Genomic DNA, 5,842 nt, shown 5'->3' on the forward strand with positions numbered 1-5,842 from the left:
ACCCAGACTGTGGGTTAGCCAGAGAGAGAGAGAAAAAAAAAAAAAAAAGAGAGAGAGAGAGAGAGAGGGTGGGGAGGGGGAGGGGAGAGAGAGAGAAGTATCCTGCGAAAAGCCATAACCTGAGGCACTGCCAGGCCCGCTCACAGAACAAGGGACAGAGCAAGTAGCAGGGGAGAGCTAACAGGCTGCGGACTGGCCCATCCCCCGCTGGAGACAAGCAAGCGAGGCGGGGCGGTGGGTGGGGGGAACAGCCAGAGCCAGAAAGGGGCAATCCTGGCCCCAGAGAGGCATCCTCTACCAAACTGCAAACAGGCTCTGTTGCTAGCCAAGAGTGCTTGAGATTCTGGATGGTTGACATCGTCGGGAGGGTCGCAGCCAGAGGTCAGCTCCCCAGAAGAGAGACACGGCACACCTGAGAAGGTGCGCTCCTTGTACACCCAGAAAACCGAGTGGCAGGGACTGGGGGGAGGCGATAAGACCTACCGTGCACCTGGGGATGACTGTGCTCGCCAAGCACCTGGTCACCTGAGCTGCTGGGACCTGGGAAGGGCATAAAACGTAGGCCCAACTCTGTGCCTTTGGGGAGTACTCAAAAACTTGAACCTGAATGGCTTAAACCTGGAAAGTGCATGCCACCCAGGGCCTGCCTGAAACAGTTCCTGGGCAGAGCATTTCATTGCACTTTTAGCTTGCTTACCATCTTGACAATATTCAGTTTTCCAACCCATAAACACAAAATGCTTTTCTATTTATTTGTCTTTTCAACTTCTTTCAGCAATGTTTGGTAAACTTTAGTGAACAGGTGTTTTGCCTCCTTTGTTAGGTTTATTCCCAAGCATTTTGTTCTTTATCATGAAGTTGTAAATGTAACTGTTTTATTAAATACTCCTTAGTATTATATATTAGTACAGTAAAGAAATGCAGCTTATTTTATATTCTGCAATTTTGCTGCATTTATTAGTTATAACAGATTTTTGGTGGACTCTTTACAATTTTTCAAATATAAGATTGTGTCACCTGTGAACTAAGATTACTATATTTCCACTACTATGCAAAATAAAAGTGTCAAAGTATACCTTTTTGCCTGTTGAAGCAAAAGCTTTCTCTTTCACTATTGAATATCATGTCAATTGTGATTTCAATTTTTAATTGTGCCATAAGCTTTGTGTCACTTAAATATTTCATTCAAGTAAAGCTAGTATATGATCTCAATAGCCTACAGAACAAAACAGCAGTTTCTTAAATCACCCCTTCTTATCCTCAAGGCAAATATTTTATATTATTTTAATCCTTTCCTTTATTGATCCATGTATTTTTCACCAATATACTAATTTTCTAGTGTTTATATCAAATACCATCTCTTGACTCTTAGCTGTGGACTCTATGAATGAACATTACACACGACTTGTACAACCACCCCCAATATCTTTTTCTTTCCCAATCCTTTCAACATAGTTATTTACATTTTGTGTCTGGGGTGGCAAAGTTGACAGCAATTGGCCATTGTCATCTAGTACATACAGCTAAAATATAAAAATATAAATTATTGCAAAACCTAAGGATATTGTATCTAGCATTTCTATACAAATAGTTCTTATTGGCATTTTCTCTGTCAAAATTCTTTTCGAACCATGTATTCACAGGCAAAAATATGAATTTTCCAAAAATATTTTAAAAGACATATAGAATTCTCAAGGAAACACTTTTAATAAAACATTCCTCATTTATTTTTAAGTCTTCTGTTTACATCGTTTGAATATGTTGGCTGAAATATATAAATTCTGAAAAGAATAGGTTTTTTATGGTTCAATTAACTCCATCATTATTATATTATGTACATTTCTAGGAACAGCTGTAAGTATGCATTGCTTTCGTTCTACTAATTCTCTTAGCCTCATATCCTTTCCAAAGCACAATCTTTTTATATTCTTTTGCTGTTTTTTCTTTTATTCTGATTATATACATATATATGTATATAATTTTGTTTATGAAACTTTCACTAAATGTTTTATCAATTATTATTGTTTAATTAGACAGAGACTTTATTACCTGGCATACTTACAATGTGTCTAGAGAATTCTCCTTCTGACCTCCAAGAAAAGATTCCTTACTCTTCTTGCCTTTTAATTGATTATTATTTTTCTGCCCAAATTTCTTCTTTTAGGTGATCCTAAAGTATTTCATCTCTTATTGTGCTTTACGCTCACTTGTTCTCTTTTAATTTATAGCATTTGTATTTTCTATCATCAGAATGATTGGGATTTAGCAGAGAGGTATTTTAAATATAAGTGCTTACATTTGCACAATAATCTACAGTTGGAAAGAATTTCGAATACAAGAAAATAAAAGTAAAAATTAAATTAATAAGATAAAATACCATCAGTGTTTCTCTAACACAGAAGAATTAGAGATCTGGAAACATATAAAACACATGCTGTTTGTCAGAGCTTGAGCGATTGTTGAAAGCTGTAAGGAGTGTGATAGATATTCAGGCATAGGGTTTACATTAACCATGGCATTCAGAAACTCCTCTTTTCAGAAGAGGCAGAAGAAACTCAATATGCTTACACATTACATGACATGCAACAGATGAACCAACTAATGACTTCCCACATGGCATTAGTGATAAAGAAACCTCTTACCAATATAGGAGATGTTAGAGACATGGGTTTGATCCCTCAGTTGGGAAGATTCCCTAGAGGAGGGCATGGCTACCCACTCCAGTATTCTTGTCTGGAGAATCCCATGGACAGAAAAGCATGGCAGGCTATGGTCCATGGGGTCAAAAGAGTTGGACACAGCTGAAGTGACTTGGTGCTATGCAGGAACCAACTAATGTTTTCCACTTAAGTGAAAAATTTCTTAATTGCCTTAAATAGTTACTCAGAATTCTTCAGTGTATGCATTTATACTGATATCCTATGCATATATCTTTAATGAGTGAAGTCACTCAGTCATGTCCGACTCTTTGTGACCCCGTGGACTGTAGCCTACCAGGCTTCTCCGTCCATGGGATTCTCCAGGCAAGAATACTGGAGTGGGTTACCATTTCCTTCTCCAGGGGATCTTCCCGACCCAGGGATCGAACCCAGGTCTCCCACATTGGAGGCAGACGCTTTAACCTCTGAGCCACCAGGGAAGCCCTATTTTGATATTAATTTAGCTTGTGTAGGTCAGTAAAACATACTTATCCTAGTGATATAGTAAAAAATAATTTTAAAAGTAATTTTAAAGATTTCTTGGAAACAGGTGAAAAATGTTTCATTTTCAAATTTTAATCAGTGACTCAAAAGGAAGATTTCTTTTCTGTAAAATTTGTAACATCAGTCCATCTTCTAAGAACTGTAACATTTAAAATAATGTAACAAAAATAGCTATCGTTTATATTTAACTCACTTGCTTTTGTGTCTGCCTTTAGGAAAAATAATATGAATAACCCATGGAAACTTATAATCAAACATCAACTGATTTCATCTTATTGGGGTTGTTTCCCCCTTCAAGATTTGGCATGTTTCTTTTTATTCTCATTGTTCTCATTTCCCCAACAACTCTGTTTGGCAACCTCTTTATGATCCTTCTCATCTTTCTGGACACCCATCTCCACACACCAATGTATTTCCTACTTAGCTCTCCTTCATTGACCTAACTACATCTCCACCATTGTCCCTAAAATGGCCTGCAATTTTCTGCTTGGAAATAAGTCTATCTCCTTCATTGGATGTGGAATGCAGAGCTTCTTCTTCATGACTTTAGCAGGTACAGAAGCATTGTTGTTGACATCTGTGGCTTACGATCGTTATGTAGCCATTTGCTTTCCTCTTCACTATTCCATCAGAATCAGCAGAAGAGCGTGTGTGTTGATGATAATAGGATCATGGACGACAGGCTCTATCAACTCCTGAGCCCACACCATATATGTCTTCCAGATCCTTATTGCAAATCTAGGGCCATTAATCATTTCTTCTGTGATGTCCCAGCCATGTTGACTCTGGCCTGCATGGACACCTGGATCTATGAGTACACCGTGTTTGTGAGTGCCATCTTTTTCCTTCTATTGCCTTTCATTGGTATTGCCGGTTCCTATAGTCGTGTTCTCTTTGCTGTTTATCACATGCAGTCAGCTGTAGGGAGGAAGAAAGCTTATTTAACCTGTAGCACTCATCTTACTGTGGTAACTTTTTACCATATGCCCTTTGTTTACACTTATCTAAGTCCAAGATCCCTTCTAACTCCAACAGAGGACAAGGTTCTGGCTGTCTTCTATACCATCCTCACCCCAGTGCTCAACCCTATTATCTATAGCCTGAGAAACAAGGAGGTGATGGGAGCCCTGAGAAGATTAACTAAGAGAATCTGTTCTGTGAAAATGTAGCCACATCTTTTTGTATAATTACCTAGGTCTTGTGTGTGTGTGTGTGTGTGTGTGTGTGTGTGTGTGTGTGTGTGTGTGTATACACATCAGTGGACAGTGATTTAACATACTGTTTTATCACTGTTCCAATCATTAAATTCAAGGACTAAAATTAATCTAGAGAAAAAAATTACTCATATCTAGACAATATTATCTTATAAATATGTATATATATATGCATGGAAGTATCTTGTTATACATACACATATATATGTATATGTATATGTATAATTTCAAGCCTTACCCTTTTACTTCATGGTATATATTTCCTAATCAATTTCAAACACATTTATTTTCCTATGTAAAAAATAATTTTGATTTTTAAATTGTTTTAATTTTAATTTTAAATATATATTTAATCAGGTACTCAAAATACTACACAATTGCACTCATCTCACACATTGTCAAAGTAATGCTCAAAATTCTCCAAGCCAGGCTTCAACTGTACATGAACTGTGAACTTCCAGATGTTTAAGCTGGATTGAGATAAGACAGCGGAACCAGAGATCAAATTGCCAACATCCATTAGATCATTGAAAAAGCAAGAGAGTTTCAGAAAAAATATCTACTTCTTCTTTATTGACTACTCCAAAGCCTTTGACTGTGTGGATAGTAACAACTGTGGAAAATACTTAAAGCAATTGGAATACCAGACTACCTTACTTGCCTCCTGAAAAAATCTGTATGCAGATCAAGAAGCAAAAGTTAGAACCAGACATAGAAAACCAGACTGGTTCCAAATTGTGAAAGGAGTATGTTAAGGTTGTATATTGTATACCCTGTATACCCTGCTTATTTAACTTATATGCAGAGTATATCATGCAAAATGCCGGGCTGAAAGAAGTACAAGCTGGAATCAAGATTGCCAGGAGAAATGTCAATAATCTCAGATATGCAGATGCCACCATCCTTATGGCAGAAAGTGAAGGACTAAAGAGCCTCCTGATGAAAGTGAAAGAGGAGAGTGAAAAAGTTGGCATAAAACTCAACAATCAGAAAACTAAGATCATGGCATCCAGCCCCATTACTTCATGGCAAATAGGTAGCAAAACAATGGAAACAGTGACAGACTTCATTTTTGTTTGGCTCCAAAACTGCTACAGATGGTGAGTGCAACCATGAAACTAAAAGACTCCTTGGAAGAAACTATGAAAAACCCAGACAGTATATTAAAAAGCAGACACATTACTTTCCCAACAAAGGTCCGTCTAGTCAAAGCTACGGTTTTCATAGTAGTCATGTGAGAGTTAGACTATAAGGAAAGCTGAAGAATTAATGCTTTTGAACTGTGGTATTGGAGAAGATTCTTGAGAGACCCTTAGACTGCAAGGATATCCAACCAGGCCTTCTGAAAAGAAATCAGTCCTGAATATTCATCAGAAGGGCTGATGCTGAAGCTGAAGCTCCAATGGTGTGGCCACAGGATGGAAG

At 37.7% G+C, this 5,842-nt stretch overlaps 1 pseudogene; it reads left to right on the forward strand.

Annotated features, from left to right (window-relative positions):
- The first annotated feature begins 3,439 nt into the window (after positions 1–3,439).
- Positions 3,440–4,372, forward strand: LOC101110055 (olfactory receptor 2L8-like; annotated as a pseudogene).
- Positions 4,373–5,842: the final 1,470 nt, after the last annotated feature.

This window comes from Ovis aries, chromosome 5 (genome assembly GCF_016772045.2).
Source record: "Ovis aries strain OAR_USU_Benz2616 breed Rambouillet chromosome 5, ARS-UI_Ramb_v3.0, whole genome shotgun sequence".
Taxonomy (NCBI): Eukaryota; Metazoa; Chordata; class Mammalia; order Artiodactyla; family Bovidae; genus Ovis; species Ovis aries.